This window comes from Chelonoidis abingdonii, chromosome 7 (genome assembly GCF_003597395.2).
Source record: "Chelonoidis abingdonii isolate Lonesome George chromosome 7, CheloAbing_2.0, whole genome shotgun sequence".
NCBI lineage: Eukaryota > Metazoa > Chordata > Testudines > Testudinidae > Chelonoidis > Chelonoidis abingdonii.
This window is the reverse complement of record NC_133775.1, coordinates 77287391-77299488: the sequence shown is the minus strand read 5'-3', so window position 1 is coordinate 77299488 and position 12098 is coordinate 77287391.

Below are 12098 nucleotides of genomic sequence, written 5' to 3'. Positions count from 1 at the left end.
GCATTGATGCTGTTGCTGATCGTAGGGCCGTTGTTGTTGTTGTGTGTACGCTAGGTATTACAGGCATTGGTAAGGTAAAGGCTGGTGTATGGATGCCTAGGGATCTCAACGTAGCCCAGGAATCCTTTGTGGTGTGCAGCACCTCGTTTGTCTTTGCTGCAAATAATGTCTCACCATCGAAGGGGAGATCCTCCACGGTGTTCTGTATCTCATGTGGGAAAGAGGAAGAGTTGAACCATGAAGCCCGATGCATAACAACGGCTGGAGCGGTGGACCTGGCTGCAGTGTCCACAGCACCAAGGGCAGCCTGGAGTAACGTGCAGGAAATTTTGTGTCCTTCAGAGAGCATTGCCTTAAATTGTGATCTCTTTTCTTCTGGACTATTGTTAACAAATTCCATTAATTGCCCATAATTTCTATGGTCATATTTGGCTAGGAGGGTGGCAAACTATGTCACACTGAATTGCAGTGTCGAAGTTGCATAAACCTTGCAGCCCAAATCAATCCATTCTTTTACTGTCCCTGGCAGGAGTAGTAGACCGGAAATGCTGCTGCTTGTTTCTTTGATTCACCGCTTCCAGCACCAAACTCGCTGGTAGTGGATGTGTGAAAAGAAACTGAGCCATTGGAGGGGACACAGTATTGCCAATCTGCTCTCTTGCAGGTCAGGGGCATAGTAGCTGGAGTTTGCCAGATATTCTTGACCGGGTCCAGGACAGCTCCATTGATTGAGAGGGCAATCTTGGAGGAGGTGCAGGTTGCAAGATGCAAGAGACTCGCTTCATGTTGAGTCTCTGACACCTCCTCCATAGTGATCTTGAGTTCACTAGCACCCTTTTAAATAGATCTTAAGAAAGGGTCAAAGAAAATAAAACTTCTGACTAGAATACTATACTAACTGTACTAACAAACGAAGTATGCGAAAGCGAGAAAATGTTGAGCAGGACTGCTGAGCTCCATCTCAGACCGCGGCAGTAGAGAAGGAACTGAGGAGTCACAGCCATGTACATGCTGTTACGGCACAAGCAACGTGTGCGCAGCCCGTGCGGGTACTGCCGTACAAATCTGAGCGAATGCGTTGGGATGCACCAGCATCTGGAGCGGAGTCCCTACAGGGACATCTCTCGAATCAGAATCCAAGATTCATGACTCTTGACTAAAGTTGAATGATTTTCTGTCAGAAAATGCAGTTTCTGCAAACTTTTGCTAAAATATTTTGATTTTTCTTTTGGGCAAATTAAAAATAAATATTTTCTTTTGTGGCAATTTGAACCAAATCAGACTATTTTGTTCTCTGAAACTGACCCAAAAGGTTTAGTTTCTAATCCATTTTCCTATAAGCACATTGCCTTATGGGAGTTGTAGTTAAGGCCCTCATTCGCTAAGCAAGCTGCGTGGTGCATCATGGGAGATGTAGTCCAGCCAGAGAGCCTGACCCATAGGGAGAATCAGACTCTTGAACTATACTCCATATCCATCAACTCCGTGTGTGCTCCAGGGCATGCTGGGGGTAGAATTAGGTGGGAGGAGGCAGGCAGCATTGGAGCAGGGACAGGAAGAGGCAGGTGGGGATAGGGGCTTGGGAGAAGGGCTGGTGTGCGGGCAGGGCCTGGGGCAGAGCAGGGTGTTGAGCACTCCCTGGCCTGGAGAAAGCCGACACCTGTGTTATGGTTCCATGAGACAATGCACCACAATGAGAAAATGCTGCTTTTAATGTTGAACAGACTTCAAGAATTTTGGCTCAGTTCAACAAACTGAAATGAAACATTTAAATTTCAGAAAATGTCTAAACATTTCATTTGGTTTTGAGCAAAATGAAAGGTTTTGACACTTCCTAATCTAAATGTTTTGGAATTTCTGTTTTATGTAAAATTTCAGTGTTTCATCCCAATTTGGGACAAAAACCAAGTGTCAGAATTTCCACAAGGACAAAAATTATGAATTTCGCTCCATGCTGCTGTCCCATACTTTAACCCACGAGGCCACTTGCCTGCATTTATTTCACAATTGTTTCCATTCCAGGTTTTACCCACTTAGTGATGACCATGATCATGGAATTTGATAGCCTATTTTGACCTGATTGTAATTTCCTTCTGTATTATTTCTTCCATCAATGAAATGAGTTTTATTATGTATATTTTTGCTTTTAACCCCCACCAAGTTCCTGTGTGAAAAGAAGCAAAAGATTTCATTTGATCATTCTTTCCTTCTCTATTCAGTAAATTAGCCTTGGCGTTTCCTGCGCGCCTCCAGGTGAAGTACCACTCGTGTTTGCCATCAGCAACCAACAAGAGAAGAGGGGGAAGTAATGAGCAGCAGTTGCTGCTGAGCACTACTCCCTCTCATGTTGCTACTTGTGGTTACTAGAGACAGACAGCTGTGCTAGGAGCCGGGCAGGGCAACTACAGGAACAGGCAGAGAGGGAGGAATGGACAGGGAGTGGAGTTTGCTCACTGTAAGGGGGGCTGAGGAGGAAAGAGAGCAGGGAGAGAGAAAACTGGAGTGAGGTAGGATGTCCAGATGGTAAACCTTGGTCATGCTAAGGCAGGGGCATGGCCACAGCCCACTCACATAGCATCCAGGCCTACCCAATGTTGGGGCAGAGCCCCCCAATCCACTGGCTGGGGACTCCTGATCCTAGCTCAGTGTCCAGCTGGGTCCGTCTCCTGCTGGTCCCGTGTGCTGATGCCCTGGTCTCCCACCCCAGCTAGAGGTGTGGCTTGGGGTTGGGTCTGGGTCCGTAGCAGATTAGCCACTGGCCCTGGGCCAACAGGGTCACCCCAATCCACTTCTCCTGCCCAGCACTCCAGCCAGGGAGTGAGTCGGGGCATGGGAAGAAGACTGGACAGGAGGAGTGGGGCAAGCCCTGTGCCTCAATCATGCTCCCCAGCAGGAGCACCATGTGAGGGAAGCAGGGCAAGCCCCCATGCCCAGCCCCCACTTCCCCGGCAGGAAGGAGTGGGGAGGGACCCCCAGTTGTCCTAGCCCAGCCAGGTCCCCACAAAACCTATTCTGCATCTATCATTGCCCACCCACTTGAAAGCTAGGACCACCCAGTTTTCCTGTTTTAGCTACGCCACCACGGTAAGGGGATATTTGTTTCTTTGTTCTTGGGTTGTTGTTTTTTTTAAACTTACTTGAATCTTTGACCATGCTTCAAATTGTCAAGGTGAGAAAAGTCCAATGGCCAGACACTTGAGGCAGCATTCAGTGCCCTCCCCCCTGCCCTGAGAGAATCAAGGGCCTGCTGTCACCTGAGCCCCTCTAGCCTGTGTTTGTGATGCTGAAGGACCAGCATTCTAGTCCCAGCAGCCCTCCTCCCAACTATGTATGGTAAGTCCCACACCACCTTGACAACCATATCAACCAACACATTCTCTCTTTCCTTGCTAGAGTTCAAGTGCATTATACAGTATGCCATACACAACGTATTATGCTAAAGAACATTGTGTAGATGGTTAGACTGCTACATTCTCAAGACAATTAGTAAACAAAAGCTTTGTTAAGCAGCAGCTAAGATTGGTGCAACAATGGAGTTCTTCCAACTCCAAACAATGTAATTCTGTAGAACAATTCTTCTACCTCAATAGTATGAAAATCTGGAAATGAACAGCAAGCAATTCACTCTTGCCCACAGCCTTCCACCATTTGCTGACAATTAATTACTGTACTTAGGCCAAGATTCTCAAAAGTGACTGGTGAGTTTGGGTGCCCAACTTGAGACCCCCTGTAAGGAGTCTGATCTTCCAAGAGCAGATGCTCAACACACACTCATTACCAGGGGTCTTTAATGTATCTAAAGTTAGGCACTCACAAACACTAGTGTTGCTCTTAGATATCCTCTATTCTGCTACATCGAGGGTAGGACCTTGGCAGAGTGCATGGTGCTCAGAGCAGTATTAACTTGCTCTCAGTTTTCTGATAGTAACTGCCTTTGATTTGCAGTTTGCCTTTTTGGAGCTGGAGAATCTTTTGTCTGTATTGCCCAAAGTCCAGAGGACATGTACCGATCTTTTGGTTGTTTATAAGAGTCTCACCTTTCTTATTTCTTTATTTTTTAAAGTAAATGTTTCACTGTTATAATTGCAAAGAAACCTTGAAAACATGATGTATGTGTAACCGATGCAGTGCTTGTCTGCCTGAGTTTGCAGAGAGCCTGAAACAATAGCTCTGAGGAATAAACTACTCCATTCAATACAATGGGTGTTAATTAGATGACAATGATCAAACTTTGTACACCAACATTGTTAACTATTTCACTGCTCAAAGGACATAGCAAAGGAGAAGAAATGGGTTATTCTAGAAGGAAGTTGATAAGCTGGAGAGAGTTCAAAGAAGCCCCACAAAAATAATTAAAGGACTTGGAAACATACCTTATAGTGACAGACTGAAGTAGTTCAATCTATTTATCTCAAAGAGAAGGTTACGGGTGACTTGATCCCAGTTTATAAGTACCTACTTGGGGGGGAAAAATTGATAATGGGCTCTTCACTCTAACAGACAAAGGTTTATCAAGAGCCAGTGGCTGGAAGCTGAAGTTAGACAAATTCAGACTAGACATAAGGTGCAAATTTTTAACAGTGAGGGTAATTAACCATTAGGACAATTTACCAAGGGTTGTTATAGATTCGCTGTCACTGGCCATTTTTAAAAAAGATTGGATTTTAAAAAAATCTGCTTAGTTCAAACAGGAATTAATCATGAATTTCTATAGTTATATAGATCAGACTAGGTGATCACGGTGGTTGCTTCTGGCTTTATGATTGATGAATTAGGAAGATGGACACACTCTACTGTTAGTGACTAATTATTTGAAAACAGGGCCTATACGAACAGATGGCAGGCTGAAGCAGAGTGCTCTTGGTTTCATCTTCCTGAACGTCAACTCAGCTTTTGGCAGTTTGGGCAACACAGTTCTACACAGAGACGACTTTTGTACCACTGCTTATCTCTTGTGTGGGACAATTGTTATAGCATCCACACCTCGTCACAGGTTTTAACTCATGCACAGAACTGAGGCAGCCTTTGTAGTAAGCTTACTGGCACGTAAGCCACAGGAACATATGGCCTTTAGTTTTTCATGAGTTGCGGAGACACTGGATAGTTCACCTCTTGGGCTGTTCTTGAGATGGTTAAATGCCCATGCAGAAGATCACAAAAGGCATAAATATACAATTATTAAAATGAATAATTGAAGAACTGCTTGTAAAAGAAATTGTGGCCAACACTTAAAAAGCAGATGCAGAGGGGGCTTGTTCCTCCTTGAAATGAGATAAAACAAAGGACAAGAACAGTGTGGAGACAATCTAGTGCTCTGCATCCTGGTTTTGGAAGTGAACAAACAGAGCGGCTTATCGAACTTCTGGAATTAAAAAAATATGTTGCTGCATATGTTAAAAAAAAGAAGTGATCTAGAGGCAGCTGCTGAGCAGATTCAAACTCAGAAGAATGATCCCCTCTAGGTTTGCTTGGGAAATACCATTTGTCCAAGGAAGGGCAGGCTTGGGAGGAAAACCAAATCTAAAAAGAGAGCATCTGCTGGAAACCCTGTTTTATCTGAACATTTGAAGGAAGCACAAAATACATTGTGAGCAAGGAACACAACTGGCAATTGCTAAGTTGTCTTGTAGATCTCTGACCTTGAAGAGACCCCAAACCAACCTGCCTAGTCCCCCCAAATTACCTCCCTTCCAGCCAAGTGAATCCTGTGTGCCACATCACCAGAGGATTCTTATTGTGACAGACACAGATCAGTGGGGTACAGGAGTCTGGTAGAGGGCAAATATACTGGTCACTGGATGAGTAGTTTTCTGTTCCCTGAGTGACCAGAGCAGGGGCTGCACTAGAGTAATCAGGAACCTGCTAGAACCAATTAAAGCAGGCTAATCAAGGCACCTGAGTTTAAAAAGGAGCTCACTCCTGTCAGGGGAGGGAGGAGCTAGAGGAGAGGAAGTGTGTGAGAGGAGCTGAGAGTGAAAGGGTGTGCTGCTGGAGGACTAAGGAGTACAAGCATTATTAGACACCAGGAGGAAGGTCCTGTGGTGAGGATAAAGAAGGTGTTTGGAGGAGGCCATGGGGAAGTAGCCCAGGGAGTTGTAGCTGTCATGCAGCTGTTACAGGAGGCACTATAGACAGCTGCAATCCACAGGGCCCTGGGCTGGAACGCGGAGTAGAGGGCGGGGCCGGGTTCTCCTCAAACCTCCCAACTCCTGATCAGACACAGGATAAGTTGACCCAGACTGTGGGGAAGATCACTGAGGTGAGCAAATCTGCCAAAATAAGCACAGGACCCACCAAGGGAAAGGAGGAACTTTGTCACATGATATAAAAGTAAAATCTGCAGTAACCATCAGCTGCAATAGGCAATAATCTTAAGTAGCTATTATAAAGTATCCCCTAGGATTCCTGTACAAGTGTTTGACTTTTAAAAGCCAGCCTCAAGTAGAAACCCAAGTTTTGCTGGTCATCGAAGATAAGCTTCAGCATATAGGCTGATCAGATAGCAAGTGTGAAAAATCTAGATACTTTTTTTTCAGGGGGAGGGATGGGGGAAGTATAGTTGATGTATATAAGACAAAGGCCCTAATAGCAGGACGTCTGGTCACCCTATCAGCATCCAGTGTGTGTGTTTTATTTGTACATAGTCTTGCAAAATTGGCAAGAAGATGAACCAGCCGGGGCAAAAAATCTGCTAGCCCATCCCCAACATCAACACACAACTGGGCTCCACATACCCAGACACTGACTCTCTCACAAGCATGTGCACACACACAATTCAATAGGTGTTAAAATGCATGTTACACTCCCAGACTAGGGGCAGTTTTAAATGTGTAGTTTTATTTAAAATAGTATGAAAACAAACACACACAGCCTGCATAAGTGCCACTGCTTCTCAGGTCTTTCAGGGTATGTCTACCCTGCAATTAGACACCCGCAGCAGGCCTGTGCCAGCTGACTCAGGCTCCAGCTAAGGAGCTGTTTAATTGCAGTGCAGTGCTCAGAAGACCTCTGGGACCCTCCTGTCTTACAGACTCCTAGAGCCCAGGCTCCAAGGTGAGCCCAGATGTCCACACCACAATTAAACAGCCCCTTAGCCTGAGCCCCATGAGCCTGTCAGCTGGCGCACACCAGCTGCGGGTATCTAATTGCAGGGTAGAGGTACCCTTGGAGCACACCCAATTCTGCTGCTGCAACCAGAGTTGCCCACTTTGGCCCCCTCAGCAGACTTTCAATCATTAAAGAGAGAGGTAAACCTGACCCTGTATAACACATACACACACACACCTTGCCTTGCACACACTACTCAATCCCCTTGCTCAGCCAGACTCTGACTGAGTCATCATTCACCCCCCAACCAAATTCCTCTGCTCTCCCTTCAGATCAGCAGCAGCTCTTCACAGCTGCCTCCTCTTACCCAGCGCCAGGTGCCTCTGTGCTCCCCTGGACACCTCGGCAGCACCACAGCAGCAGTTGCTGTAGAGAAGCCCAGGACTCTGCTGCTCCAGCCCTTCCTTGCTTACGGTGGGGGCTACAGGAGTTGCTGGGATCTCTTTTCTTCCTTTCCCTGTGCCTGGGTGGAGAATGCTGCCTCTGGTCAAGCAGGCTGTAGTGTGGCAAAGCAGCAGCTTTCTGGGGTTTACCTTCATCTGCCTGGGGGCAGGAAACAGGCCTGGCCCAAGGGAGGGGGAGTTCAGATGGAGCCAGGAGGATGCAGCCAAGGTAATGGCAGATGCCCCTCCCTGCTGCTGGGGAGTGGAGACAGCGTGAGTGAAGCTCCCCCTGGAGGCCAAACCGCATAAGCGCAGCAGCTGCTGCAGTGGTTGTACTCTTTTTTAAAAACTTTTTTTTTTTTTAATTTGCAACCGGAAGTGGCAGAAGCTGAGATTTTGCAGGAGCTGCGGGACTGGTTCTGCTCACCCGGGGAAGCATCAACTGAGCAGGGTGTCACAAATGTTAGCTTATCCTCATTGTGGAATGACTGTCACTGACACCTAGTTCAGGCAGAGACTGAGGCTTAAAACACATTGGAAGAATATACGATTATGTGATATCAGCACGAGTCCAGGAGCTATGAATGTATGAGCCAGGGCTACTCCTAGTTAGGGTTACCAACTTTGTTTGGACAAATTCCTGGAGATTCCAGGACAATCCTGGAGGGTTGGCAACCCTACTCATAGTTGCTCCAGCTTGGGGCTGTTGAGCAAGCCAAGAACAGCCACACTGCAGCGTGCTCCCTAGCCACTCCCTCCCTCTGCTGACAAACTAGTTATGGGGCCCCATTATACCACAGGAGCAGCTCAAAGGGGCCCCAGTGAGACCATCTTGAGAGCAAGAACACCCCCCTTAGTGACCATTCATTCCACCAGCTGAGGGGATTCATCTCCTCACCAGCAAAGCAGGGATCCTGGCAGTTTGAAAGCTGCACATCAGAGTTAGCAAAAGGAAAGAGCATCAGAGGTCTGGAAAATTTAGGGTGACCAGACAGCAAATGTGAAAAAAATCAGGACTGAATGGGGGTAATAGGATCCTATACAAGAAAAAGACCCCAAAATCAGGACATCACCCTAGAAAAATCCCAAGCACTGGCTGGCCAGCAAGGGGGTTCTATCATTTATGATCGTAACACAAGGCTGTGGGCCAAATTGGCTTAGAAACAGCAGGCTCAACTCTTGATTGATTTCCGCAGAGCCTGTTCAGCTTGTATCTTGCAACATCAGCAAACCTCGAGTGCTGTAGAACAACAAGAGCTTTATGGGACAGACGAATGGAGACACTTCACTTGTGAGTGTCCACACTTTGAAACGCCTTGCTTTTAGAACTGTATCTTTTGCCCCATCCATCTCTATGCCCCTTTGTTTAATTGTATCCTGGATGCTGCTTTTCATGGAGCCTTTCCAAAGTGGCTTAATCCATCAAAATCTATCAAAGTCATATCCACTAATGGTACATCTCAGTGACGAGACCAGGACCAATTTAGCAGCTCTTGGGAATGCAGCAAAACAAATTAAGTGCTCAAAAATTGCCTACTAGTGCGAAAAGAGAGAGGCAACTTCCTCTATGAGAGCAACTAATTGGAACCATTCTGTCTAGAGACCAATCTGGTTTTATGTCATGGTTGTTATTTACACAGGATTCTTGGACTTACCACACCAGGTCAGGTTGTCTAGGCGGTGCTCCTGTCTCCAGCAGCTTCCAGTATCTGTTGTTTCAGGGGATTGCAAAACCAGCACTAACCCACATTACAGCTAGTCAGTGGGGGCAATTATCTACATGGTGGGAAAACAGCTTCCTGGGCTTGGCAAGTGATCAGCCCACACCCTACTATACAATTCCAAACTGAAGTCCATGTCCAACTGGGGCTCTGCCAAGCACTTGCTGCTGTGGTTTGCAGAGAGCTGGCTGCACTGGATGCTTACCCGTCTCTTGATTTGTCTTTGGTCATAATGCCTCTGCTCTGTAGTTGCCCAATGGAGCTTCAGCAACATCCAATTATCAAATCACAAACCACAGACACCAAGAAATTGAATGATAAAACAAATCACGTCCGAACCCTCAACACTATTAAAAACAGATAAACAACTGAAGACAAAACCCTCACTCCATGGACTCCTCCCACTTCAGTTATTTACTCTTTTCAAAAGACTGAATTCAAGTCAGTCAAATGTCAGTTTAAAGGTGTCAATAAGGAAATGAAGCGCCTCCTAAATTAGGGACTGCCTGGCCCAAATGCAGCATCTCCAGCACTGCTTGTGTGGCAGAGCCTACAGCCCCCCTGGCAGGACAACAATTTGTCAGGCATTTGAGTCAGTAGGGGCCAGCCAAACCGAAGACAAAGGGCTTGATTCTCAGTTACATTAGGCCCCTCAGCACTGCCACCATGGTATAAAGGGGCCTTAGTGTGAATGGGAAATCAGACCAAAAAGTCTTCAATAGCCTCATGACAAATTAAGCCCTCTGTAGTGGAGCGCTAATCACATGGCAGCTCTGCTGGCACAACCCTGCCAGTTCCGCTGTGATCCAGAGAGTCTTACCGACAAAGAGAGAAAACTTATTTCTACTGGAACAAACAACCCAACACAAGCTCCCTCCAGCAGTTTCTGGACATAACTGAGACCCCGTGAGACGCTTCTGAGCGTCATGAGGATGTGCTGTTCTCTTGGGGGGAGAAAGAGCAGAGTGGATTGAAAGGATACCAAGGCCTCTCGCAGGGGAGAGCTGGGATGATAAGGCTTGGCTGATACAGACTGAGTAGAAATTTATGCATTGGAGATCCAGTCATTCGTGTCCCTGACTAGAAGAGGCTTTAGCAACAGAAAATGGAATCTGCCTTTCCCTTTACCCCATGTTCCTAGAAGGGATTAGCAAGCAGGCCAGCCAGGTTAGTGCTACTGCCCGTTGCTTTGCTTAGCATATACATGCTCATGTGCTGGTTCACTAAACTGCTCTAGATCATTTAAAAACCAAGCCTGAGACCAAACCCCATTGAACACCACCTATTCCCAGTTCATGTATGAGCAGGGGACACAGAAAAGGAAGATGGAGCGTTAAAAGAATTGGTTCAACAGGAACACCAGCAGTGAAAGGACCATGTAGACAAAAAAATAAATAAATAGACATTTCAATATCCTGTTCCAATGTATTGCAGGGAACATTTTAGCTCTGAATGTTCATAAAAAAAAAAAGTACTTCCTCTGGTGCCCTGCAAGATATTTCAAGCACTCTCCAGTGACCAAAGCATGCTGGCAGTTCTGCATAATACTTAAATTCAATGGATCCCATATTAACTTACAATATAAATGCACTGGCAACACTGAGCTAACATGACAATCCAGAAATTGACTAATGAGGTGCAGAGTGATTTGATAAAGGACAAATAGTTAAGCTTTTCTGGGGCCTGACCATATTTTCATGTGGCTTTGTACTGTATCTTGCAAAATAGGGGCCTCTGGCTGCTCCTGTAGTACAAGTAATTACTGCTGATCACATACTGAATTGTGATTCAGGGTCTCTACTTTCCTTGATGCTCACAAGACCCTCAGCTGATCAGATCATTACACCCACTGAAGACACGTGATGACCAGGGGCCAGCATGAATTCAGTTTCATTCTAGAGGCCTGAATCAAGACACAGGAAGTGATTCCTCTGAAATGCAGGGAGATTCCACATTAAGCTGTGTTTGGGGGAAGCCAGCAGCACAGCCCCAGCACACCCTCTGCTCCCAGGGCATGGAGGTCAGAGACCATTGTTTCAGGATTAGGCTTGGGCAAAGGACAGCTGTCTATTGTCTACATCAGGCCCAGCACTGTGGCATTCGGTTGCCACAGATTGCACCTCCTGTGATACACAACCACAAGGTGGGGGAGGGGGAACGTCCCTTCTCGCCAACATTTTGTTTTGCTGTAGATGCACAGCGCAGGATCATGCAGTCTCACACCTGGGTCTCCCCCACCCATTGTTTCCAGTGTGGTTGCATCTGGGTTCAGCGGAGACTTTGTGGAGGGAGAGTAACTCAGACAAGAACAGCCACACTGGGTGGATGAGTGCACACACAGCAGAGTTTAATACCCATTTAGTTCTGTGATTAAAAATACACTCTCACCTGTGGCATTCTATCCACAGAAATACAATCAACAGGAGCGAAAGCCTGAGAACACTGAAGTTTCCATGCAAAAGGCATGGAACCAGGTGTTCCAAGGGTGTTTATGGAGCATTAATCTGGATCAAAGAGGACTGCTGCTTGGATGGGTTGAGACTCTTACGTAGCGTAGATGCTGCCTCACATTCCCAGCCATTGCCCCTTATCTCCCACTTAGCCTGACAACCAGGTCAGACTGGCAGTAGGGCGTTCACATTCAGGCAAGAACTGTTGTCAGGCAGGAGCTGGAGCGCTTGGTCTTCTGCATGTGGCCAGGAAGCCATTAGCAGAGGAGCATACATCAGCTGGCATTTGCCTATGCAGTTTCCTGAGGCATTGACTTATATGATGGTACTACCCAGCTGCCAAAGGTGAGTCTGTCTGTCCAGACTCTACCTGGACGACTCGTGTGAGTTCCCCTCTGCTCAGCTAACAGAGGATATCGGACTTAAGTAGGCAGTGT